The 27,370-nt window shown below is 42.4% G+C and overlaps 1 protein-coding gene across 7 annotated transcripts in view; it reads left to right on the top strand.

The window, feature by feature from the left end:
* Positions 1–4,784: 4,784 nt before the first annotated feature.
* The window catches only part of EZH2 (enhancer of zeste 2 polycomb repressive complex 2 subunit), a 65,635-nt gene continuing 43,049 nt past the window's right edge, over positions 4,785–27,370 (top strand). For 5 of the 7 annotated variants that reach the window (XM_027574006.2, XM_027574004.2, XM_027574002.2 and 2 more), the window contains exon 1: positions 4,785–4,853. The gene's annotated coding sequence lies outside the window, so the exon portion shown is untranslated. Of the gene's footprint in view, positions 4,854–4,998; positions 5,019–25,207; positions 25,253–27,370 lie in introns of those variants that run through there. The other 2 variants (XM_027573998.1, XM_027573997.2) reach the window with 2 other exon arrangements.

Genomic DNA, 27,370 nt, shown 5'->3' with positions numbered 1-27,370 from the left:
TAAGGCAGGTTATATAAACCTTTACCTCTAGCTGTTCAGGGAGTTACTCTCTCTACAGAAACTCCTGCATGCATAATAAACTTTTCTCCTGTTAATCTGTTGTCAATTAATTTGCAGGCCCTGATAACTAGGGCCTAAATTGTACAGTTTTCCTCCCAACAAAAACTTACCACCAGGCACCTGGGTGGCTCAGTTGTTAAGCATCTGCCTTTAGCTCAGGTCATGATCCCAGGGTCCTGGGACTGAGCCCCGCATCGGGCTCCCTGCTCAGTGGGAGGCCTGCTTCTCCCTCTCCCACTCCCCCTGCTTGTGTTCCCTCTCTCGCTGTCTCTCTCTCTGTCAAATAAATAAAATCTTAAAAAAAAAACAAATTTACCATCTACTTTGAAAGAGGACTTTACTACCTCCATTTTGATCTCACACTTCCTAATTAAGTTCTTCTTTCCAGTTTATCTCTTATCTCAGGCAAGACCCTGCAGGCAAAGCATCTCCTGATGGGAACTGAAACTATCCCCTCTAGCCCCTGGGCCAGCAAGACCCCACCCTGTGATTGACCCCAAGACAATAATGACCTGACCTTTCCTGCCCACCTGCCTGTACTCACTGACCTTTGTCCCATATTCTCCTTATACACACCCAGAAATGTTTTCAGCACTTTGGAGACTGTCTTTGAGGTGTCAGTCCATTCACTGTCTTCCCAGTGCTGGCTGAGTAGGAAAGATGTTGGGGTTCGAAGCCGACAGCCAAGAAAGAATTCTTGAGACGTCTTTGGTGCAAAAAGGGTTTTACTGAAGCCTGGGGGACAGGACCCGTGGGCAGAAAGAGCTGCACCGGGGTCATGAGGAGCGGCCCAATATATACTCTCAAGTTGGGAGGGGGTCAGGGACAGCGTTGTGTCTAAGGAATTCTGGAAGCAAGGTTTCCAGGACCTTGAAGGGGCTAGCTATTGTTGGGAAAAGGTCATTAATTATCGTCCAATAAAACCTTAGTCATGAGACCCTTCAGATGTATATCGGTGGGCCATATGCTTGGGGGTTGATGGCCAATACGTATCTTGGGGGGTTTAGAGATAAAGGAAATTTCTAAAGGAATTTTTATATGTTAAAGTAGACTCACGGGGCGCCTGGGTGGCTTAGTTGTTAGGCGTCTGCCTTCGGCTCAGGTCATGCTCCCTGGGTCCTGGGATCGAGCCCCGTATCGGCCTCCCTGCTCAGCGGGGAGTCTTCTTCTCCCTCTCCCACTCCCCCTTGCTTGTGTTCCTGCGCTCGCTCGCTGTGAAATAAAAAAAAAAAAAAAATCTTTAAAGTAGACTTAACAGAATCCTGGGGGTTGGGCTAAGGTTGGCTTTTGCCCTTAGCAAAGTATTAGTATCAAGGCAGTTGAGTCCCTAGAGGCTGCAGGTAGTAAGGAAATTCAGTAATTTTCCTTCTGCCTTTGTTTCCCCCATCACTGGCCTCACTGAAATAAATTTTTCTTGTTTGAGCACTCTCCTCTCTCTGCCTTTGGATTGTCAGTGGTGAGTAGCTGAATCTGGTCTGTTGGGGACCCCCGGAGCAGGTGCTTACATACCCCTGTGCCCAGGGGCTATGACTTGACATCTCTACTTGGTTGAAAATAGGCATCTCAAACTCACTATGTCCCAAACCAAACTCTGATCTCCAAACCTCCATCCCCATAACCCCTCCTGCCTCTACTGCTCCCGCAGCGTCCAACTCAATTATGACTCACTCGCTCATCCACAGGCTTGTTTTCAACCTCTTTTTTGCATCCTATATCCAATCTGTCAGCAAATCCTACTGCTTATTCCTTCAAAATATATCCAGAACCTAATGTTTTCCTACCGGTTCCACTGCTACCGCTCGGGCTTCCCGCCACGGTCACTTCTTGCCTGGATTGTGACACGAGATTCGTAACTCCTCCTCTGGTCTGGTCCCTGCCAGGGGACTACTCCGGCTACTCTCCACACAGCAGCTAAAATGATCTTGTTTTAAAGGCTCAGAGTCACCTTTCTGCTCAAGATCCTCTCCCTTAAGTAAAAAGTAAAGTCCTAACAATGGCCCACCAGGCCCTTAAGGGTCTGTCTGTGCCCCCTCATCTCTTCGGCCTCCTTTCCTGTTCCCCCTCCTTTCCAGTTCCCAAACACACAATCAGGCTGGCCTGTAGGGCCAGCCACTCACCACTTACTCTGTCAAGTTTTTCTTCAAATGTCCCCTTCTCAGAGAGGAGGTCTTCCCGACCAAACTATTTTAAAATTGTTCCATTTGCACTCAATTCCTTCCCTTCATCCCAATTCCTTCTCCATGTTATTTACCACCACCTCATATGCCCTGTCGTTTACTTTTTCTCTTCACTAGAATATCAGCTTCACCAAGGCAGGAATTTCTATTTTGCTCACATTGTATTCCTAGTCCCAGAAGGGTGTCTTTCAACTAGTAAGCCCTCCATAAATACTTGTTGAATGCTGAGTGAATAAATGAGATGTGTGAGAAGTAAATCCCATTCATGGGGTTGAAAGGAATGCTCTGTGATGCTAATAGCCTTAACTTTGCACTTGACCTTCTCCTGTTCCCCCAGGAAAAAAAACCCGAGAATAAATTGTGTGCCAGCAGTCTAGGCCCTGGGAGCATAACTTCGACTAAGGTAGAGGTACATTCTGACTTCTGAGCTTAACTCCCCATTTCTGGTTTCTTCCTGCAACTGAAATAGTGCATGTCTGCCTTTAACAGAGGACGGACGGACCTGCCAATAGCACAGCTGTGATCAGAGCATCTTCAGCAACAGACATGAAAAAGCTTGGTGACTCTCACCCTTCACATTCACCTCGTGCTCAGCCTGGCTTTCTGCTTCTTTAGGCCCCCATGGTGACTAGCATTCACCCCTCCCCCCATTTTCTTGCTTTCCCTGCTTGGAATCTTCAGAAAATTATTCTTAGTATTGAAAGCAAAATACTCCCAACTTTCCTGTATTTGTCAATATACAAAATAGAGTTACAGCACACTGTGTGCTCCATATAGAATGAAATCCTTTGGCAGTAGTTTTAAATTATCCCTTTCTCCTGCCATCACTGTGACCTAACGTCTTGCTTAACTGAATAATGTCAGCACTGAACTAAGATAATATTGTGACCCACTGGCGTCCACACTTCCTGGTTCGTCAGCCTGCATATTCTAACTTAAATATGTATCATATTATAAACATATTTAATACAGCCCCACTTAACTCTACTCTGCTTTCTTACTCTCCCAGTTGGGAGCTCTCAGCTTTTATTCTGCGAGACGTTCATTCCCATCTCCAGTGCCCTCACTGCCTCCTCAATCTAGATCTTTTGCTTTCTTCAGGGTCCAACTAAAATTTCCTTTTCTGAGATTTCTTTTTTTGAAGGGGGGGTGGTGGGAGCATCTTTTCTCTGTGGCTTCCCTCCACATGTAATTCTAACATTGAATTGGTTCAGGATGTACGTGAGGAACAGGATGGTGATTTAGCCAAGGTGGGAAAATGATGGGTTAAATCATTAAACGAAGAATTATAGTCGTTAAAAAGTCTTTGTCAGTTAGAAAACATAACACGGTTTCTTTAGCTTTTAACTCAGCAGTTCATAGCTGATCCTGTCTGAACTCTCAACATGGAATCCCAGGTCACACGAGTGATTATTTTGCCCTAAAACTGCATCCTACTAAAAATAAAGTCGGACTAATCTTAACTTCATTGACAGATAAACCCAAAAGGGAGATTGTGTCCTAAACAGACTATTCCTAATTCCTCTGGATTGAGACAGGTTTAGTTCAAGATCACCTTTTAATTGAGAAATGTTGCAATTATCCTAACATTTTCCAGAGGCATTAGCATGAGGCAAGTGAACCCACACTCATCCTTGATAAATGATTTTTCACGTTGACACGTGCACTGGAAAGGTCTGAACAAGGCGTCTCGAGCGAGGAATCTGAAGTGATCGCAACGTCGCTCTCGCCCAGGTCTCTAAGGCGACGGGCACTGCGGACTCCACCAGCTACAGTCCCGCGGGCCGTGGGGGATCGAGCAGATAGGAGTCGCGGCGAAGACGCTCCGCTCGGCTGGGGTGGCGCGCCGGCCGCACCGGAGCGCGGGAGGGTCGCGGCCCCCCACCCGCGTGCAGAGCCTCTAGCGCGCCCGCCGGCCGGCCGGCCCCCGCTCCGCGCGCGGGGAAAAGAGCGCGGCAGTTGAAACCGTTACCACCCCCGAGTTTTTGAACTGGTTCAAACTTGGCTTTCGGCCCCGCCCCGCCTCTCCGGCCCGGGAACTCCGAAGCGGCCGTTCCCGCCAAGCGCCGCGAGCGCGCCGTCCCGCCCTCCGGCCGGTTCCCGCCACCCCACCCAGCCCGCCCCCCGCCCGCCGCCCCGGCTCCAGAGGCCCCGCGTCCCCGCCCGCCTGCCTGCACGCCTGCCCGCCGCCTTCCTGAGAGGCGCCGTGCGCTCAGCGAAAGAACAAAGAAACAGCGCGGCGCTTCCACTCCGCGGCCGCGTCCCTTAGCGCCTGCCCGCGCCCGCGCGCACGCGCCGCCCGCCCGGCACGGCCGAGTCCCGCGGGCGCCTCTGCGTGGGGCTGGCTCGGCGCCTCCGAGCCCGGCGGGCCCTGTGATTGGACGGGAGCCCGCCTCGCGTCCCGCCAATCGGGGCGGCGCTTGGTTGGACTGGGGGGGCCAAATAAAAGCGATGGCGATTGGGTTGCCGGGTTTGGCGCTCGGTCCGGGAGCGTCCGACACCCACTGGGACGCAGAAGGCGGTGGGGCCCCGGCGGCGGCGGCGGCGGCGGCGGCGGCGGTGGCGGCGCGCGGGAGCGGCGCGCGGGAGCGGCGCGGGCTGGGGCGCGGGGCGCAGGTAACGCGCCGCTGTCGGGCCGACCGGCCGGCGGGGCTGTGGAGCCCGGCGAGGGGCGGAGGCGGCGGCGGCGGCGGCGGCGGCGCCGGGACATCCCCGCCGCCGCGTTGCCCGTCCGGGTGTCGCCCAGAGCCGGCACTCCCGGGCGCCGCTTTTGCAGGCTGGGTGAGAGGAAACCCCTCGGCAGGGGGCCGTGGGTCGCGGCTGACCCGCGCGCCCCCGCGGGCGGTCAGTGTCGGACCCCCAGACACCCGAGGCGGGAGCAGGGGCGGGTATCCGCGGGGGGCTCGCGGAGGGGTCCTCTCGCGTGCCCGCCCCTCCGGAGGCGCCGGGGCTGGGCTGGGGGCGCTCCGGTGCCCCGGGCGGGCTGGCCGCCCGAACCGAAGTCTCCTTTGTGTGGAGCGCCGCGGCGGGAGCGCCCGGGTGGGACGGGACGCACACAAGTTGGTGGGACCTCGCCGCCGAGTGCACACTCAGACAAAGGACGGACTGTGTCTCGGGGGAGCTCGGCGCGAGGAAGGGGCAGTGACACCGGGCCTGACAGCAGGCGGGAGAGGGGCGTGGGGAGCCCGGGCCGCGGCCGCGGGTGGGCGGGCTCGGCCCCACGCCCCCTCCCCACGCGCGCGCAGGCTCGGCGGGGCCGCGGCGGCCGGGACGGCGTGCGGAGACGGGACTCCGAGTGGCCGCGCATCTGACGTTTCCCCCTCAGCGGCCGGGAACCTCGCGGCTCCAGCGGCTCGGACGAGGCAGTGTCGGGCTGCCTTCGCCTTCTCGTCCTCCTTTCTGTTAAGTTTTCGGGCAGGGTCGAGCTGTTCTCCCCCTTCTTGGTTTTGTTCGTTTGGAAGGCTTTCCGTCGAGTTCCCGCGTCATTGTGTACCCCCTTTCAACCACCAAAAAGTCTGTGCCACGGGGTTGCTTTTGGAAAATGGGAGGAATTGAGGAGCACGGTATTTTGGAAAACTTGGTGAACTCGCGCGTAGTGAGTTCCCACTTTCCAAAGAATCAAAATCTTAACAAAAATTACAAGCTGTTTTGGCCAACTTGTGTGATGCGTCTGAGAATGGCGACAGGTGCTAACGAAATCATCTGTCATTTAGTAAGCGATTACTCCCCCAAATCCCTAGGGGTTGAATGAGGATGAGATGGTAGAAATAGTTGACCAAAATAAAGTGCTTACGACAAATGTCTGTTTAGATTATATGGTTAGCTGTTGCTTATTGATTGGTCTTAATTTTCCGTGAACAATAGCTTTGGGGAGTCAGAAAAGACTGGATGCAGAAATGTTTGTTGCCTAAGAAATTGAATGTGTGCTGTCCACAGTTAAGCTAAACTTTGTTTATTACACAGGATCTGTTAAACTTAAAATTCATTTGGAAATAAAAATCTGCCTTTGGAATTTAAATAGATTTTATTACAAGGTTTACTCTTGGTTTCGAAACTCATCAGTTTAATTGTATGGTGTTTTAAATTTACATAAAACATTGAAAAAACCTTTATAAAACTAATGGTACAGTTGAATATAATCTATACTTTTATGGTAAGTTTTAGAGTTTATTTTCCATTACTCTTCGTTCATGAGCATTGGGAACTACTTCACATTTAGGAGTAAAGTGAACAAGTCTTCAAAACCTGACCAGTTTATTGATAATTTTCCTTGCAAGAAAATGAAAATGCTTAAGAAGTATTTTAATGTTCATAGTCTCTGAGTTGGGGATGGATGGGATTCTAGTCCTAGATAGAAGGGTTCCTGTCTCTCTGGAGGTGGATTAGGGTACGTAATGTTTAAACTCTTGGAAACACTTAGCATCTTCAGTTCTGATTTTTGTGGAAAGTGAATATATTCAAAGAAAAGGAATTTAGAAACACACAGGCACTCTTCTGATTTGCGTTCTATCTGATAAAGAGCTAATGTGTATCTGCTGTCTTACGGTTTCATAAAAATGGAGACAAAGAAATCCAGTGTAAAAGTCTTTATTAGGTGTATTTTGCAGAGTGTTAGACACCGTTGAACAGACATCCCAGGTGCTGCCCTAAGGGTTTGGATTGTTAAATAACGTTTACATTTAGTTACTGATAGCTGTATATTGAAAAGTCCTGGTAGTTCTTGCCCACTGTTAGGAGATGAGTTCTGTAAATTTTGGCAGAAATTTGGATCTTTTAGAATAAGAAATTCTAGTTTTTCCCTTGTGGATTTTGTGATTGATAATTACTGTCCTTTGCCACAAGATTTTCTAAGAAGCCTTTTGGGGAGTTGGCTTAAAATTTTTGTTTTAATTTTTTTCTGGTTGAATTCTGAGTATATACAAGTCAGTTTTAAGTGGTGATTAAAAAAACACTTGTTGATTTAGGCAAAAAAAAAGTTCTAATACTTTTATACCACCTTTGCCTTGCATACCTATATATTAGTAATTGTATTGGCCATTTATTTTATTTTATTTTTTTTTAAAGATTTTATTTATTTATTTGAGAGAGACTGAGAGATAGCACGAGAGGGAAGAGGGTCAGAGGGAGAAGCCGACTCCCTGCTGAGCAGGGAGCCCGATGCGGGACTCGATCCCGGGACTCCAGGATCATGACCTGAGCCGAAGGCAGTCACCCAACCAACTGAGCCACCCAGGCGCCCAATTGTATTGGCCATTTAAAAATTTTAAGCAGATTTCTCCAGGTCACAGTGAGGTTTTTCTAGAGTATCTTCCATCCCTTGAGCTGGCATGCTCAAGGAATGTGAATTAATTTCTGTTTTGGCCTAAATAGTGATTTAAGAAAGTTGATCTGCTTTTTTAAAAGCTGACAAGGGAAGTTACCCCAGTGGTCTAATGTATTCAGGGGCCAATTAGAAGTGATTTATGGATTTGCCTTGAAGGGTTTCTGTCCGTACAAAGAGGAAAACATTTTCTGTGCATTATGGAGGGTTCTGTATACAGGTGAAATTTTTAGTTTGGAGGAGGACATGAGTGGAGATGAACAGCTCATTAAATTCAGAGAAAGGTTCACAATCAGATGATACCTTTACCTTCTAGAGGCCTGCCCTGAATTTCCAGGCACTCTTGTGTTCCACAGGACTTTGTTCATACTTTTATTATAGCATGTATCAAATTGTATTGTAATCACTTGTTTACGCATCTGGCTCCTTCACTACACTCTTAAGTGCTTTGAGGCAGAGGCTCTGTCTTGTTTTTCTTTGTATACCTAGTAGTTGCTAGAGAATTAGAGGGTCTAATAGTTGAATGAAATATGAAAAATATAGGGAGATAATTGACAAAGGAACTTAGCAAAGCGTACAGGGTATATTAATATTTATGTTGTGAGGAACTTTGGAAGGTGTTTTTCTCCTTTGAGAGGCGATCCTAAAGAAAAACAGTCGTCAAGGTGGTTCACTTCCAAGGTTTCTCCTAGTATTATAACTAGTGAAAACTGTATATCCTTCAGGTATTCCATTGGTATTCATGTTTGGTATTCAGGCAGCTAGAGAAGCCTGATGAATCATCTGGATACCTTGCATATAGTATCTGCTTAATTTGATTTGATGTCAGTATTGATGGTCCTTGTCCAAAAATAAAAGGGAAAGTGTTGGGAGACAGTAGTAAATCTTTTAATTGAAAGGTGTCTAGTTAAAATTGATGAGTTCTTTATTGGAATAATTTGAAGTAGGTTTTGAAGCTCAAACTGAAGGAAGTAGTGCCAGTGTAATTATAGATCATTTATTGGGATGCTCTTCATCCTTTTAAAATATGGTAAGTGTAGATTAGCAAGTCCAGTAACATCTCAAAAGGAATAGCTGATAGAAACCTAAGATGGTTCCATATCTTGCCACTGTACTGTGTGGTACAAAAATATGACAAACACAAAGAAAAAAAAGGCAGTAAAGCACCTATTTGCCAGATGCTTTATTCATTTGTTTGGTTTGTTTCTTATTGTGGTAATATTTACATTGATGTTTTATTTTTTTAAGATTTTATTTATTTATTTGAAAGAGAGAGAACATGAGCAGAGGGAGGGGCAGACTCCCCACCTAGAGGGAGCCTGATGCTCAGGGCTCGATCCCAGGACCCTGAGATCATGACCTGAGCCGAAGGCAGATGCATAACCGACTGAGCCACCCAGGCGCCCCAGATGCTTTATTTCTAATTATTGTTAAAACCATCCTTCATCCATCAACAGATGAATGGATGAACAAAGCATGGTGTACACATACAATGGAGTATTATTCAGCCATTAAAAGAATGAAATTTTGATATGTGCTATAATATGGATGAACCTTGAAAACATTATGCTAAGTGAAGTAAGCCAGACACAAAAGGAGAAAATTGTATGATTCCATTTATAGGAGATACTGAGAGTAGGCAAACTCACAGAGATAGTAGAATGGATGTTTCCAGGGGCTGAGGGGAGTGGGGAATTAGTGTTTAATGGGTACACAGAGTTTCTGTTTGGGATGATGAAAAATTCTGGGCATGGGTCGTGGTGATGGCTGAGCCACATTTTGAATGTGCTTAATGCTACTGAGTTATACCCTTAAAATTGTTACAGGGTTACATTTTATGTATATTTTACAATGAAAAAAACTTTAAGTTATATGATCACACTTTGCAAACCTTTACAGATTAAGGAAACCTTGGTCTAAAGGGTTTAAGAATTTGTCTAGGATTATCCAGCTAGGAATTTGTAATCAGGATCCAAATTTGAATTGTTTGACTCCATATTATCTATTCCTTGTTCTCTGCTGGTTGGTTGATTAATGATATGTTGGTCCCAAGAAGAGTTTATGTGACTCAGTCAGAAAGTTATATTTAAAAGTAGGTAATTTGTAGTTTTATTATGGGAGGGATGGTCTGATGCCCTAGGCAAACTAAAAGATGTCTGAAGATTTCTTTCTCAGCCAGAGCTGTAATGGTGTGTGCTCTAAGAAGGAATACAGTTGAGTTTTAAGTGTGGTCTTTTGAGTCACTTTGCTTGGGCTCCAGTTCCTGAGCTGCCAGGTTGTACCCTGGGCAAATTATCCTTGATGCCTAAGTCCTCTATTTGTAACTTGGTGATCATAATGACCGTATTCATACCATAAGGTTCTTGAGGATTGAATGAAAATACATGTGAAACCCTTAGAACTATACCTGGCATAAATTGTTTAATGAAAGATTTTTAGTTACTGTGCCAGTATTGTTTTTCAGAATTAATATACTTTCTCATGAATGGAACTAAACACTTCTAAAGTTTAAGTATGTGCTTAGGACCTGTAAATAAAGAAAATGGTGCTACATATGCTTTATGTTAGAAACGTCTATTGATTAAATACAAGTAATTCGTGTTCAGTTTAAAATACTGAAACAATTCAGACTTACAAAGTGAAAGCTTTTTTGATCTGTGTAATCCCATTCCCTACCCTTAACAGTTTGGTGTATATTTTTCTCAAACTTTTCAGTGTATTTATATGAATATGCATTTATACATATATTTTATAAAAATGGGATCAAGTTATTTTGTTCTAGAACAATTTTTTTAGGTCACTACAGAGACATCTTTATTAAAAAACAGCTGATACCTTTTTAGTGCTTGCTATGTCCTTGGCACCGTGCTTAGTGCTTTCATTTATTTATATAGATACTATAATGACGAGAGACGGGGAGAGTGGGTAACAGCCAGGTAGCGGTAGAGTAAGGGTTTGGATTTGCGCACTTTGTTTTCAAAGCCATGGTCTCTCGCTCTCCGCCTGGGTTTTGTTTTGTTTCGGTAGGGCCCATGAACTGCCAATGATTTCAGTATTTCTTAGTTGTAAAACAACAACAAAACTCCCAAAAAAGAATATGCAAGGAGACTGGTTGTAGCCTGCCAAGCCTAAAATACTTAAAGATGTGGCCCTTTATAAAAACAATTTCCTGCTCCCAGCTCTGAGCTATTAGGCTGTTTTGTTAAGTAGAATACATAGTATTTCAGTTCATGAATGTGTCATCACACTGTAAACCAACTCTCTGTGATGGACATTGGGTTCTCAAAAGAATAGAGTATCCTTACATATCTTTGAACGGTTGTGGGACAACTTTCCATAAGGAGACATCGCTGTTTCAAGATTATGCACATTTCAAGTTTTAATAGACATCGTCAAATTGCTTTCTAGAAAGGTATCAATTCTTCAGTTTAAAAATCAACTTTATTGAAATATAACTTATATACAGTAGGATGCACACATTTGAAGAGTTTGGTCTGAAGAGTTTTGCCAAATGTATACATTGGTGTCCCCACCACCTCGGTCAAGGTGTAACATCGCTGTCCTCAGAGTTCTTTTATGCTCTTTACAGTCATTCCCTCTCTACTGCTGATCAGATTGTTTTTGTTCGAGAATGTCCTATAAATGGAATTACACAGTATATACTCTTCCGTGACTGGCTTCTTTCACCCAGTGTGTTTTTGAGATTTATCTGTGTTGCTTGTTTCAGTAATCTCTTCTTATTTCTGAGTAGTATTTCATTGTATGAATATACTATTTTTTTATTCATTTACCTGTTGATGGACACATGGGCTGTTTCCAGTTTTTGGCTATTAATAAAGCTGTTATGTGCCTTTGTCTAAGTCTTTTGTGGACATATCTTTTAATTTCTCTTGGGTGGGTAAATACCTTGTAGTTGGATTGCTGGGTCATAGAGTACATGATGATTGAACTTTACAAGAAACTGCCAGACTGTTTTCTCTCGTCCTTGTGCCATTTCAGTTCCTGCTCCGCAGGAGTTAGTTTCTCCCATCTCCTCTCACAGTTGGTGCTGCCAGGCTTTTAAGTTTGGGCCGGCTCATGAGTGTTTAGCATCTCATTTTGGTTTAAATTTGTATTTCCCAGGTGATCAGTGATGTTGAATATCTTTTCACGTGCTTCATTGGCCATTTGTATACATTTTTTCGATCAAACCCTTTATCCATTTAAAAAATTGTTTTTTTTGTCTAAATCAGTTGTGAGAGGTCTTTGTATGTTCTTGGTACACATTCTCTGTCATATATATTGCATATGTTTTCTCCTTTTTCCTGCTTTAATTTTGTGTATTAATGACAGTGTATAGGTCAAGTTAAGTAATGTTAAGGTGGGAGGGACAGTTGCTTAAATTCAGTTAAATTGTGTGAAAATGAATTTATTAATCCACGAGCCATTTAGTTTCTTAGTATAACAAAGTGTCATGTGTTTACAGAAGCATGGAAGTGAAAAAGATAGTATGCATACAAATAGTATTAGGTGTGTGGCCTGGGAATTTTTATTTTATTTTATTATTATTTTTAAAGATTTTATTTATTTGAGAGAGAGAGAGAGTGAGAGAGAGCATGAGAGGGAAGAGGGTCAGAGGGAGAAGCAGGCTCCCCATTGAGCAGGGAGCCCGATGTGGGACTCGATCCCGGGACTTCAGGATCATGACCTGAGCCGAAGGCAGTCGCTTAACCAACTGAGCCACTCAGGTGCCCTGATTTTTTTTTAATTTAAAGTTTTTATTAAGTTTTTTGGGAATTTATTTTTGTTTTTTAAATGTTTTTTTTTTAAGATTTTATTTATTTATTTGAGAGAGAATGAGAGATAGCACGAGAGGGAAGAGGGTCAGAGGGAGAAGCAGAGGGAGAGAGCATGACTGGGGGGAGGGGCAGAAGAAGGGGGTAAGTAGACTCCCCGCTGAGCACCTCCCCCCAGCAGGGAGCCCGATGTGGGACTCGATCCCAGGACCCCATGATCATGACCTGAGCCTAAGGCAGATGCTTAACTGACTGAGCCACCCAGGCACCCCTGTTTTTTTTTTGGAATTTTTAAATTAAGCTGTTTTCAAAGTAATAATATTAGTAATTCTTTAAATTTTCAGTTTTGGGTAATTCAGACCTTTTCATTTATTAGAGTTAAAGGATAAGTGAGAATATTAAAAGTAATCAAAAGTAACCTTGATCTTAGAATCTGGTATATAAAAGTGGTGAGATTGCAAGCTTGGTCTACCTATTTTGACAGTTAGGTAAATTTTTTTTTTATACAAACAGATGGTTTTTAAGAGGTTATGTACTTGATTTCTTCATCCTGTTATTTTATTTCTGCAGTTTTGGTTCTTTTGCTTAGTACCCAATTTATCCTCACAATAATTTTTGGTTTTTCTTCATTATACAAGTAATACATGACTCTTCCTCCTCCTTAAGGGGGTGGAGAAAGCAAGCCTCTGGGTTTCTGTTGGGTGTGAGACACCTCGCCTGTGATCATGCTGTTGCCCAACTCAGTCTTCCTCTGGCTGTCAGTTCAAGAAACTCGTGAAGCCAGGCCGTCTACAGAGAACTCTCCTAATTAGTCTGATCTCTGTTCGTTTTCTTATACCTTTCCCCTATTGAACTCGATTGGTCTTTTTACCAGTTTCCAGGAAGTTTCACATGGAAAGTCTGTGTTCCGTTCTCTTTCTGGAATGTCTTCCCTACCACTTTAGCATCTCAAGATACTGTTTAGCGTGTTTGGCTCAAAACACCCTTGCCCTCTCCCAGCCCAACTAGACCCCTTATCTCCTGCATAGAAAGAAATACCTCAACACATCTGTTGTGTTTTCCTCTCCCCTTCATTTTAAGCTTTATTTTACTTATCTACATGGTGAAGGTAGAAAAGGGTTTTGTACACAGTGGATAGAAATAAAATTCTTGTGAAGTGGATTTAGGACCACAACCGTGAAAACTTGGGAGATCGCTTTTTTAGGAACAACTCAATACAGAATTATTTAAATAGCACCCCTGCCCCTAAAGCGGAGCCTTCGAGGTTCTATCCAAGTGAGTTTTGCATGGCTATACTGTGTATCACCCAGTGAGCTTTGCTACCTCTTGTCAGGTACTATTGTAAAATTTTAATTTATGCCCCTCATATACTGTTGGCTAAGGTCAAAAAGGTTGAGAAACTGTGGAAAAAAAGTGAGGAGTGTAAAATAGTAATTATGCAAATTTATCTCAGGATGATCTTTATCCCTCACTTGCATTCATGTGAGCTAAATTCATATATCAAAATGTCTATTAAGTTTTAAAATCGTGTCAGAAGGACAAAACATCATGTCTCTTTTGTCTGTTTTAGTGCCTTGGTTTTTGATACTAAAGACCATCTCAGAAGTGCTTTGTAAGCAAACCCCCCAAATTTAAGAAATTAGATGATTTTTCTTTAAACAATTGAAAGTTTCAACCATTAAAGGAGCTTTGTATGTTTTCAGTGCCAAAGCCTAATAGTGAAATGTCATTGTATTTTATTTGTAGATGCATGAGTGCCTACCCTGTGCCTGCAAATAATAGAACTGACGATTCTTTATTGAGAAACCTGCCCTGTGCTTAATAAACATGGAGTCTCTAAACAAAACATTTTATTTTTGAAATGTTGAAAATACATGCATATTAATTATTTAAAAATAAGCGCCATATATTATTTGCTAAATGGGAAAAATATCTGTCTTGTGAATATTTTGAAGATTCTATTGAGATGAACTTTAATTTTTTTTTACCATTATAATGATCTATCATATTATTAGATGGAAAAAGCTGCAATGTGAGTATCCTTATTTATAAAATATTGATCTGAAATGATTCCCTATTCAAATTCTTTAATAGTACAAACAAAATTTGCAAAATTGTTACCAAAAAAAAAAAAAAAAAACCCTGGTGGGTACTATGAGATGTTACCATGCGAAGTGTTTTTGGGTCAGAAAAAGTTGGGAAATGCCCTTCTAGAGTAATCAACAAGGACTTTCAAATGGTAGAAATGTTGCTTGAACAGGCTAGGAAGGAAATGAGTTGCTGTCCTACTTTGGCCTGTAAGTAATTTTGCCTTTGGAGGATATTTGCCTGAAATAGAGTGCTCAAGTTAGGCGCTAAAGAAGATACTCTTTTTTTTAATTTTTTAAAAATATTTATTTATTTGACAGAGAGAGACATAGCGAGAGAGGGAGCACAAGCAGGGGGAGTGGGAGAGGGAGAAGCAGGCTTCCTGCTGAGCAGGGAGCCGGATGCGGGGCTCGATCCCAGGACCCTGGGACGCTTAACGACTGAGCCACCCAGGCCCCCCCAAAGAAGATATTCTTAAAGGGTACCTTCCACTGGCAGCTGGGTATCTTGCAAAGAGCCTAGGCTCTAGGCTAAACTCTGCCACTAAACTAATTGTATTTCCGTAGCAAGTAGCTTTTGTGGATTTCATCTTCATTGCAAAATGAATGAGATGAATAAGTACACAACTTGTGATTATTGAGGATTTACCATGTGCCTTCAAAGAGATCTCTGTTTTGCAGATAAAGAAATAGGAACTTGATGAAGGTAAGTAACTTCCCTAGGTTCACACAGCCAGTAGGACCCAAGTCCCTTAGAGGCTTTTGCTGCCTCTAGGGTCCTTTTTAGCTCAAATACTGGGATTCAGGGTGCTTGGTTTCTGTTACCCACTTAGAGCTCTTCCTCTGGAGAGTTTGAGAAATACTGGACTGGAGTTCACATCACCACCACAGGTAATTGTGATCTCCCCTAGCTTGCATTTAATTGAGTTGTTACATTATATGCATTTCTCTGAAATTCTTTTTATCAATTAATCCATAAAACCTCTAATGCTGATTAAAAGCCTATTTTGTTTTCTTTTATGTCTCTGCATTATAGGCATAATAGCACCTAAAAGCTTTTTAGGACTATTGTGTATCTGACTAACTTTGTAAACAATCAGATTGGGATATTGTGATTTATAATATGTTTATCCTGTTTCTGGCACAGAACCCCCAAAACCCTTGGACTTTCCTAAGTGATAAGAGCGATAAAGGTGTCTTGATATTCATAACACACCCCTTTGAACAGTACCTGAGTTTGTGCAAATGAGATGACTTGTGGAAAGCACCTAAAGATGGGACTGGTTGCCGGGGGAGCTAACCATGTGGTTAGAAAGATTGAAACTTTTAGACCCTCCCTTTTTCCCACCCCTCGAGGGAGGGGAGGGAGTGGGTCTGGAGGTTGAGTTCAGTCACCCAACAGCCAAAGATTGAATCGTGCTTACGTGATGAAGCCTCCATAGAAACCCAAAGAGACGGGGCTGGGAGGAGAGCTGGGTTGGTGGAGCTGTGGGGCTGCTGGGAAGGGTCCGGCCACGGAGAGTACCCTTCCCACGTACCTCACCCCGAGCATCTCTTCCATCTGGCTGCTCCGCAGTTGACGCCTTTTCTAACGGTCTGCACATTTAGTAAAGAAACTGTTTTCCTGAGTTCTGTGAGCTGTTCTAGCAAATTAATTGAACCCAAGAAGGGGCTCATGGGGACCTAGTCTGGAGTTGGCTGGGAAGGAGCTCGACAATCTGGACTTGGAGTTGGCATCCAAAGCAGGGTGAGACAAGTCTTGTGGGACTGAGCCCTTAACCTGTGGAATCTGATGCTCTGTCCAGGTACATAGTGTCAGAGGAGAGTTACATTGTAGGACACTTAGTTGGTGTTGCCACACATTTGGTGGCCAGAAGTATCAGAAGTGGAGTAGTATTCGGAGTACCGTGTGTAATGTAAATGAAGATAGTTTCTCTTTACACGTATTTGCTTGGCAAGGTCAGAGTTATTTTCCGAGTTTTCTTATAGAATTTAGTCTTGTATTTAAAGAAATAAAATCGTTTTCTTTACCATTTATCACTTGTTACCCGCTAACAGCATGCAACCAGCCAGCCAGCTGTAGCTCACATTCACATTGTCTGGAAAATAAAATGTCTTCAGACTGTTGGTTGCCTCAGTCTTCACCCATTAGGACTATTCAGAGAAAGGGTGAGACGTTCTTCTTACCCTCCAAAAGGAGACATTCTACACTAGAGACAGTATCAGCGTTTTTAAAGCTGGACTATCGAACAAAGAGCCCTGTCTTTCCTAGCCCCAGAGCCTTAAGAGTCCCAAATGCTGGGCACTCATCCTAGCCTTCTCATTCTCCTTTCCCACATGGAAGTGCTGGGATGAAGGCTTTTTTCCTGCCTAAAAGCCTTCATATTAGTGTGGAAATTCAGAGCGATAACTGCAGGGATTATATAACTGGTTTCCCTGTGGTTGGTGAATTCTTTATAGCATTTCCATAGGTATTTGGAGGCTGAAGAGAGATTTTCCCAGGGCTTTATTTTTTATTTTTTTTTTAAAGCTTTTATTTATTTATTTGACAGAGAGACATAGAGAGGGAGCACAAGCAGGGGGAATGGGAGAGGGAGAAGCAGGCTTCCCGCGGAGCAGGGAGCCCGATGCGAGGCTCGATCCCAGGACCCTGGGATCATGACCTGAGCCCAAGGCAGACTCTTAACGACTGAGCCACCCAGGCGCCCTTCCCAGGGCTTTAACTATTAGTGGTAAGTGATGTTATACTAATCAGAAATTCAGTAGACAGTATATTTGGTAAAACAAATACTGAAAAATATCATTGATTGTAAATAATACTGAAAGGTTTGAAGTTTTCCAGTACCTCAGCAGTGTATTTATATTCTTGATAAACCTTACGAATAGGAGAATCATGAAAACGCTTGTAGCTCATAACTTCCATCTTGTCCCTAAACTATTACTATTTTTAGCAAGAAAATGAACTTTAGGGCAGAGATGAGCCGGAGGAGTTTTGAAGGGTCTCACTAGTGAAGGGTTCTGTTGGCGTCCATAGATTGTAGAAATGGCCCTTGCAGACATGTTTACCCCCCTGTTGTGTGCACTAAACTCAAATGCTGAAACTAGCTGATAACGGTCACTTGTAGGATGTCTGGAAATCCTGAGAGGTTCTGTAAATGCTTTGGGTTTAGTAGTTTGAACTACCCAGTCCTTTAAAAATTTTTTAAATTTATTTTTTATTGTTTTTATTTCTGTCTTCAGCATACAGAGGCAACATCTTATTTGGGGGCTAGGACATAAGGACAGTGTGCAAGGCAACAATAGTAAGTCAGCAGGGTTACCATGAAAAGTCTAGGAAGATTCCATATCATAAATATTTCTCTTTAGGCCCAAACCAGCCCATCTCTCCTCTAGTATGAGGAATACATCATTGGTTTTGTTTTGTTTTGTTTTGTTTTTTTGAGCACAGAGTTGTTGGTTTGCACTTTAGGGCCAATGCTATCTGAAAAATACCCTTGAGCACTAGATTAACTGAGTGGCCAAACACGTGGAGCGGGCTGTGGGGACAGCAGATTCCTGTCACCTGTCCCCTGTACTTGTTGGCTGGAACATTTGGAAGAAGGATCCTTGTATTTACCTGAATTGAGTTTCTCTTAAAATTTTGCACAGTGTGTGTTATTAAATTTGTGTTAGATGTTGGCTTATCAGAGGTTTAAGATTTAAAATTGACTTCCTGGAGGGAAGAGCATCTGACATCAGATTTACCTACATTTTTGCTTGTATCAACTAGTGGTGAATAATATGTATCTTGTCGTCTTTGAATCATGAGTTGTGTATCATAGTTTTAGTTTCTGAGCTGTAATTTTGCCTTTCATTTCCCTCCAGCAGTATTTCAGTAAACTTGAGTACATACCCTACGAAAGGAGAGGATTTAGCTCATAAAATAGATTTAGTATATTTTCAAAGAAAACTTTTATTTTTTATTTTAAGACTTTATTTATTTATTTGATGGAGAGAGACAGCGAGAGAGGGAACACAAGCAGGGGGAGTGGGAGAGGGAGAAAGAAGCCAGCTTCCCACGGAACAGGGAGCCCAATGTGGGGCTCGATCCCAGGACCCCGGGATCATGACCTGAGCCGAAGGCAGACGCTTAACGACTGAGCCACCCAGGCGCCCTGAAAACTTTTATTTCTAAATGTCAGTTTAATCTGTTTTGTCTATTGCTGAAGCAATTTTTTTTCTTTTTTAAAGATTTATTTATTTTAGAGAGAGAGAGCATGAGCAGGAGGGGTAGAGGGAGAGGGAGAGAGAATCTCAAGCCCAGCCTGGAGCCCCATGTGGGGGTGGATCTCAGGACCCTGAGATCACACACTGAGCCAAACCAAGAGTCAGAGGCTCAACCACCTGCGACACCCAGGTACCCCTGTTGAAGCAAATTCTTGACAACATTTATGATAGTTCAATTCTCCAGTTTAAATTTGTGAAGCTTTTTTTTTTTTCAAAGATTTTATTTATTTATTTGACAGAGAGAGACACAGCGAGAGAGGGAACACAAGCAGGGGGAGTGGGAGAGGGAGAAGCAGGCTTCCCGCCGAGCAGGGAACCTGATGTGGGGTTCGATCCCAGGACCCTGAGATCATGACCTGAGCCTAAGGCAGACGCTTAACAACTGAACCATCCAGGTGCCCCTAAATTTGTGAAACTTTAAAAAGTAATCTCTACACCTAGCATGGGGCTCGAACTCAGGACTCCGAGATTGAGTTGCACACTCCATCAACGAACGGAGCTAGCCAGACACCCCCTCCAGTTGGCTTAAATTTAGATGGCCATTTCTTCTCTAAGACATGTCTTTGTAAACTGATAGTGTTTCAGATAAACACAGGAATGCTGGTCTGTAGACTCCATGTTGAACTTAGAGTTTAGTTTACTCTTCTGCTGGAAGGAGGAGAGTGATCTTATTTTTGTGGAAAATGCATTAGTGCAGAGTCTACTCACTTTCTCTGTGACAATCAAGTCAGTGTTTTCTGTTCAATTAAGATTGCCATGTCACTAATTTTCCTGTGCCTTTTAGTACTACTTAACTCAGGGTTACAAATAAGATCTGTATTTTCGCCCTTATTTCTTCTGATCACTAGTCACTGGTTCATCTGTTTCCTAAAGATTCTTTAGCACAAACGCTGTTCATCACACTTGCTCAGCTGTAGTTGGACGTACAAGTGGTCTGCTAAAGTTCAGGCACCAAGATGCCTGTTGCATTACAGGATTTAGCATTTTCAGAATGCCCCATAAATTCTGGTTGATAATTACTCTCCTTTCTGACTTTCTCATGTCCTTCAAACCAAAATTTCAGAAGTTTCTTCTTCTAGCGTTTTGCAGTTGTTTGGGTGGAATGCTTGGGTCTAGCAGTAGTGAGCTTGTCTATTTTTGTCATTTTTCTCCTTTTTAAATACAAATAGAGGCATTCTAGGAATTGAAAAGGTCCCTAGAACAAGATTTTTATTTTATCTTTTTTTTAAAGATTATTTATTTATTTTTTATTTGTTTGACAGAGAGAGAGAGTGCACAAGTAGGCAGAGAGGCAGGCAGAGGGAGAGGGAGAAGCAGGCTCTTTGTTCAGCAGGGAGCTGGATGCGGGGCTCTATCCCAGGATCCTGGGAGCCGAAGGCAGCCGCTCAACTGACTGAGCCACCCAGGCGCCTGTATTTTCTTTTTTATGGGGGTAGGGGTAAGTCTGAGTAAATGGGGCATTGGTTGGTAGGATGAGGTGGTTTTAGGTAGCTGGGGAGTCAGAGGAGTGACCATGACCACTGATGATACCTTCTTACAGTGGTGAAGGGTAGGACAGATGGGTGGAAACAAGCAATTTGTTTAAAATGCATTTTGTTAGACATTAGTCTCTTTTAATTTGGCATAGATGTATGGCATACTACCATTTAGATTCTATAGTTTGGCAGCGCAGAGTATTCCTCATTAAATATTCTTCACATGGATTTTGGGGTTTTTTGTTTGTTTTAGTTGCAAGAATGGTGATTTCTAGGACTTCATTCTTATGTGTCTTTTAGAAGTGTATTAGAAGTATATACTTTGAATATATTGCCCATTCTAGGTACTTTGTGAGGTAAATGAAAAGGAGGGATTGTTAACGATTTGATTTATAAGGTATCTGGATATACTGTGGTGGCTCTTCTCAAAGTCTGGTCTGTGGACCTCAGAGGGTCTGTGAGGTTATCTTTGTCATAATACTAAAATGTCATTTGCCACTTTCTTTTCCTCCTTCCTCGTGTCCACATATGCACCAGTGATGGAAAAACAGTGGTAGGTAAAAACTATTGACACCTTAGCACTTGGAGTAAAAAAACAACAACAAAAAACCCAAAAAACAAAACATCAAAAACCAGTTCTAGAGAATATCCTTGATGAAGTAATAAAGATTGTTAATTTTATTTACTCGTGATCCTGAGTGCACACTATTGAAATGTTCTGTGTGGCGAGATGGGACCGTGTGAAAATTGTTTCTGCTGTGTACCAAAGTCCAAAGGATGGCCTCTAGGAACGGCCCTTAGGTGATTGAGTTGCAAGCTGCCCTAGCTGCTTTTTTCATGGAGAACATTCTTACTTGAAAGAAGGGTTGACAGACAAACGAAGATTATTCAGACGGGTATTTGGCAAACATTTTTTTCAGTGAAGGGAGCCTGTCCTTCAAGGAAAACAACTGTATTTGTTGCTGATGAGAATGTTTGAGCTTACAAGCAAAAATAGAATTTTTGGAAAACTTGTATCTGTCACCGAGAGCTTGACAGCTTCCCAGTAAATACTTAAAAGACTTTTCTGATGAGATCACTGGATTTACCAAATATGATTTTTGGAAATATGTCAATTTCTGGAAAATCTGCATAACCCAGTGGACCAATATTTTTCAGGTGAGGATTGATGATGCTATAAAGTCATGCACAGGTTAAAGATCCATTTGAAATGGATAGACCAACGAATTTTAATGTAGCAGAGTTCAGAAAGTTTATTGATAGAATTTCAGATTCTACATTGCAACTAATCTTAAGAAACCACCATGGCTTACCGAAGAACAGTGTTGTCTTGAGGAAAAGCACTTAGGAGGTTGAATTGCAAGCTCAACTAGTCACTTTTTCATAGAACAGTTTTGGTCTAATACCAAAGCATGAGATCCACAATTACCTCAAAAGGCTGTTCAAATACTCGTCCATTTTCTAGCTAAATGCCTGTTTGGAAATGGATTTTTTTCATATTCTTTAACCAAAACAACATATTGGAACAGATTGAATGCAGAAGCAGATAAGATCCAGCTGTCTTCTGTTAAGACAGATATTTAAAAAAATGGGCAAAAATGTAAAACAATACCACTCACTGATTTTTTTTTTTTGTTTTAGAAAGGAAAATAGTTTTTAAATTAAAATGTGTTATTTCTCTTAACATGGAAAGGTTTGCTGTTACTATTTTTAAATGAGTTAGGTTTTAAAAATTTCTCAGGTTGTAATTTCTAAGATGCTAAATACCCATAGTTATAGCCCAGAGAAACTAAAGAGGTCCTGAGACCAGATGCTTGAGAAGAATGGTGTGTTTCCTCTAACTGCCCATCATTCTGCTTGTCTGTGCTAGGAATGGCCATGTGAGGAATTAACGTCTCAGTTTGCATCCTAAGTTCCAAATTCTTCCTCTTTTGATCTTTTTTTTTTCTCTTCACATAAGTGCATCTGGATTCTTAATTTAGTTATTTTTTTGGATTTAATTTTGGGGTTTTTAATTTTAGAGTATCTCTTGGTATCTTTTTTCTTCATTCACATTGCCGTCAACCCCCAGTCAGAGCCCATCTCACTTTATTCCTGAATTACTTCAGTGCTCCAGTTTTTCCTAATATGTTTTTCAAATTTGAGTGTTAAATCTAATCCGAGGGTTGACTTGACTTTATTTATAAGTTCCTTGAAAATGTACAGATAAAATCTTCTTATGGTAAAACCAAAGTGGAGTTACTACAAATTAAACACTAGTCGTATCAGCAGCACATATTTAATGATGCTATTTGGTTAAAGCTGAATAGCCAACAGGAGAGCTTGTAACAATGCCATAGCCTCAGGACCAGTTTTATAATAAATCTGTTTATTTAATTTGGCTTAATAATACTAACACAGCTCATGGCTATTTGCATAAATATATTTTATAAAATGGCAAGTTAACTTTCAGGATAATCAGACCTAGTAGTTAACCTGAGTGGTGGCACCTAGCAGTCCTTGAATGCCGGTTTTAATGCCAGTTGATATCCTGTGAAGCTGTGTTGGTCACTGGAGCATTGTGGAGTGGTGAGATCTACATTGAGTAAATATTTAATCCAATTATTTTGGAATCTTTTACTGGAAAATATTGTGCTGCATATTTTACTACTGGGTTTGCTGGTTGGTGGGATCTCTGTATCCCCTTGGCTTTGCAACACGCGTAGGGTGCTGAGTGCCCCCCGGCACAGGTTCCTTTGTCAACTGACCATACCTGCCTTACCGTACTTACCTGTTTGGTTTCTTTCATAGCATTCAGCACTGTCTTGCATACTAACCATTTTACTTTGTTTTTGATCATTTCCATCCAAGTAGGTTTTAAGTTCTCTGGGGTTACAGATTTTTGTATTTACTGCTAAGTGTTCAGTTTCTATAATAGTACCTGGTATGTGTGGGATGTTCACTAAATAGGTGTTGAATGAGTGAATGTAGATTAACACTTCTCTCTATTCACACTCTAAACTCAAATGCTCTCTTCTGTGTAATGTGCTTGATGCTATCTTCCCAGCTGGGGCAGAGATGTTTCTCTGACCATCTTAAGCACAGCTAAACTAGATTTGAATTGTGTGGAATCCTTTTGGTTCTTCTGATCAGTGCATGTGAAACCAGGGCACGATTACTTTCCTTGGTTCAGATTCTGTATTTCTATTAGTGTAGCCTAAATGTGCATTATCTTTTTAAGTAGACACCATCTTAAAGCTTTTATGGAGTTTTTTTTTTTTTCCTCCTTTTAAATTGTTCAAGTATAATGTTATCTGAGTTTTAAAATAGTACAATTATACGCGGGAATTTTCCCTCAATTTTGTTTGAAGTTAAGGTTTATAAAAGTACCAACTGCCTTAATTACTACGTGTTTTTAACTTTTTAAAGATTTATTTATTTTAGAGAGAGCAAGTACACGTGCTGGGACGGGGAGGGGCAGGGGAAGAGAGAGTCTTAAGCAGACTCTAAGCTGAGTGTGGAGCCCGACTTGGGGCTCAATCTCACGACCCTGAGGTCACGACCTGCGCGGAAACCAAGAACCGCTTAACCAACTGTTTTTAAATAGTTCTAATCATTGGTGCACTTTTTTTTGTTTTTTTTCCTCCTGTTTAACATTTTATATCACATTTTTTATGTGGTTTTGTTCTGTTTATAATTTTTAAAAGTGGATGTCATTTTATTTTTAAAATTTATTTAATTGTATCTATTTAAATTAAAGATTTTGTTTTTAAGTAATCTCTACACTCGGGGCCCATACTTTTAACCCTGAGATTGGGAGTCACATGCTTCCACCAGTGGAGCCAGCCAGGTGCCCCAGAAGTGGATGTCATTTTATTTTATTTTATTTTATTTTATTTTTTAAAGATTTTATTTATTTGAGAGAGAGAGAATGAGAGATAGCACGAGAGGGAAGAGAGTCAGAGGGAGAAGCAGACTCCCTGCTGAGCAGGGACCCCGATGTGGGACTCGATCCCGGGACTCCAGGATCATGACCTGAGCCGAAGGCAGTCGCTTAACCAACTGAGCCACCCAGGCGCCCAAGTGGATGTCATTTTAAAAGTGAATGTTTTTACATTGGGTTGTTGTATAATTTAATTCCCTCTTTCTTTTTTTCTTTTAAACTTTATTGTGGAATAAGTTTAGATTTCTGTAACCCTGGTACATTTATCAAACGTAGAAACCAGTGTCAGTATGTTACTATTAATTAAACTGGAGACTTTATTTGGATTTTACCAGTTTTTCCACTGATACCCTTTTTCTGTCCCGGGATCCAGGCCAGGGCGCCACACAGCATTTAGTTATCTCCTTAGGCCTTCAGATCTGTGATGGTTCTTCAGGCCTCTCATTGTTTTCATGATCTCTTGATAGTTTTGAGGAATATTGGTGAGGTATTTTGTAGAAATGTCCTTCAGTTTGGGTTTATCTGATGTTTTTGTGCGCTAAGACTGAGGTTATGGGTTATGAGGTTTTGGGAAAGAATACCACAAAGGTGAAATGTCCTTATCACATCACGTTAGGGGGGTACACGATGGCAACATGGCTTGTCCCTGATCTTTTATCCATAATCGTTTGGGGTGAGGGTGGTGCCTTCCAGGCTTCTCTGCTGGGATATTACTGTTTCCCACAGCACACTCTGCTGTGGAAGTGAGTGACTGAGTCTAGCCCTGCTCGTGGGGAAGGGACCCGAGTCCGACCTCCCAGGTTAGAGAAGGGAACAGGTAGTATTACTATTTGGAATTCCCTGTGAGGAAGATTTGTCCCTTCTTCCCCCATTTACTTGTTAATCACTTATTTATATCATGGACTCATGGATACTTATTTTGGTAATTGGTTATAATAAAATAACGTTGTGACTTACTTTGCTACTCAAATTGTTCCAGCTTTGGCTGAGCTAGAACATAGCCGGGCCTCAGAATCCGGATAGACCTGACACTTGAGTGATGGCCTGAGGCAACCCCTAGTGCAGCTTGCAGTGCCGAAGGGCTGGGCCACTGGACCCCTCACTCTCTGTCTTCCTTTTCACAGGCCACATTGTCATTATTTCCCCTTCGGCATAAGATCTGCTTCTCAGGTAATTAATTTTTATCTTTTACCAAGGGTAACATTTATATGTCTCTCTAAATTCTCTCTATATTTTTTCTTCCTTACCTACAAATCTTAATTACTGTTAATTTATTTTTGATTTTTTTATTTTTAAAGATTTTATTTATTTGAGAGAGAGAATGAGAGAGAGAGAGAGAGAGAGAGAGCACATGAGAGGAGCGAGGGTCAGAGGGAGAAGCAGACTCCCTGCTGAGCAGTGAGCCCGATGCGGGACTCGATCCTGGGACTCCAGGATCATGACCTGAGCCGAAGGCAGTCGCTTAACCAACTGAGCCACCCGGGCGCCCTATTTTTGAGTTTTTTAAAGCAGTGGATTTTAATTCAAAAAATAAATGAGGGGCGCCTGGGTGGCTCAGTTGTTAAAGGGGCCAGCTCTTGATTTTGGCTCAGGTCATGATCTCAGCCCCCACTGGGCTCTGTGCTCAGGGCTCAGTGGGGAGTCTGCTTGAGGATTCTTTTTCTCTCTCTCTCTCTAAAATTAATAAATAAATCTTAAAAAAATTGGGGTGCCTGGCTGGCTCAGTCAGAGCATGAGATTTGATCTAGGGGTCATGAGTTTGAGCCCCACGTTGGGCACAGAGCTCAACTTAAAAAAATAAAAAGATGAAATTATTAAATGAGATGAACAGCTACCATCAAAGCATTTGAAACAAACACTTGAAGACTGGCAGTTTTTCAGTTGGCAATTTGATGGCAGTCTCACTGGGAAGTAAAAAGACATCTTGGGTTAGGGAAGGACATCAAGAATATTGCAGTCGTGTTACTTAAATTTTGTTAGGTTTGGATTTGACCTTACTGAGTCTGATAGTCAGTAAAGAGTCAGAGGTAATGCTATTAATTTAGTTAGGCTAAGTAGTACATGTAGTTTATTATTTAGTTTTCTTAAGTAGAAACAGAACCCAGCAAGACTAAAAAAATGGCCAGTGCCTTGATTCAGCAAATCATTTAGGAATGAAGAACCTCTAAAGAAAGGCATCAGAGGAACTGCAAATGCCTAGGGAACTTTTTTTTTTTTAATTCTTTGTCATTGGTCACTCAGTAGGGAGGGGCAAGGATGTCACCTCAGGTAAAGGCCCTTCACAGGTTGGACCTGAGGGAGAAGAAAGCTGATTCTTGGGCTTTGTGCCCTCGTCCTCCAGGAGGTGGAGACTTGTGTCCTGGCACATCACTGAGGCTGTTTAAACCCGAGAGGATGGTGTTCCTTACCAGGTATGCAGAGAGCAGAGTCACACTGAGAAAGTGGTCACCAGAGCACATCTCTGTTACTTCAGGCATTGTTGTACATGTAATGTCGGTACCAAGAATGTATCTCAGACCCCTCTGTATTTCATGTGGCAAGAACACCTAATCCAAACTGGTTTAAGAAAAAAAAAAAACGGATTTTCTTGGCTCATGTAACTGAAGTTCTGGAGTTGGGTTTGGCAAAGCACGCCTGGTTCAGGGCTTGGTGAGGTGATTAGAGTCCATTTCTTGGCTTTGGGTGTTTTTTCTTTAGCTGTTATTGACTGTTTTTTGCAGGTTCTTCTCTCATGTTTGTGAGTTGGATTCCAGCAATTGTTTGGGCAATGTATATCCAGGTTTGAATCTAAGTGGAAAAGAGTGAGCCTTCTTGTCCTCACTTTGCAGGGAGCCTCCTGAGATTTTTCCCTGTGACCAGACCAGTCTGGTCATGTATCCAGTGTGTACTGGTGACTTTCGGCAGGAAGAGGTGGCCCTGGTGCCATGTAGGTGGTAGTCCCCAGAGAAGGATTGGTGGGAAGGTGAGCTGATGCGGGCGGGGTGGCACAGACGACACCATGTCTGCTCTGGTGGGGCAAAGCTGGGTTACAAGGGCATGGTGTGCGAGCTATTGGAGCTTGGTTTGATTCATAAAGTAGACTGTAGACTATGTAATTTTCCTTAATTTTATGTAAAGTATATTAATCTGTAAGGTGTTACTGCATTGTTTGAAGGTTTTGGTGGTTTCCTACCATAATCTGGTTTCTCTTGAATTAACACCTGTTGTTTTAGTTTTACTGTATATGGGTAGAGTCTTGCGTTTTAACGACTCAAACTGTACTCAGTTTTGAAGGAGAGAAGTCCTTTT

Source organism: Zalophus californianus, chromosome 12 (genome assembly GCF_009762305.2).
Source record: "Zalophus californianus isolate mZalCal1 chromosome 12, mZalCal1.pri.v2, whole genome shotgun sequence".
NCBI classification, from domain to species: Eukaryota; Metazoa; Chordata; class Mammalia; order Carnivora; family Otariidae; genus Zalophus; species Zalophus californianus.
Note: the sequence above shows the minus strand (reverse complement) of the source record. Positions and strands in the feature narration are given on the sequence as shown.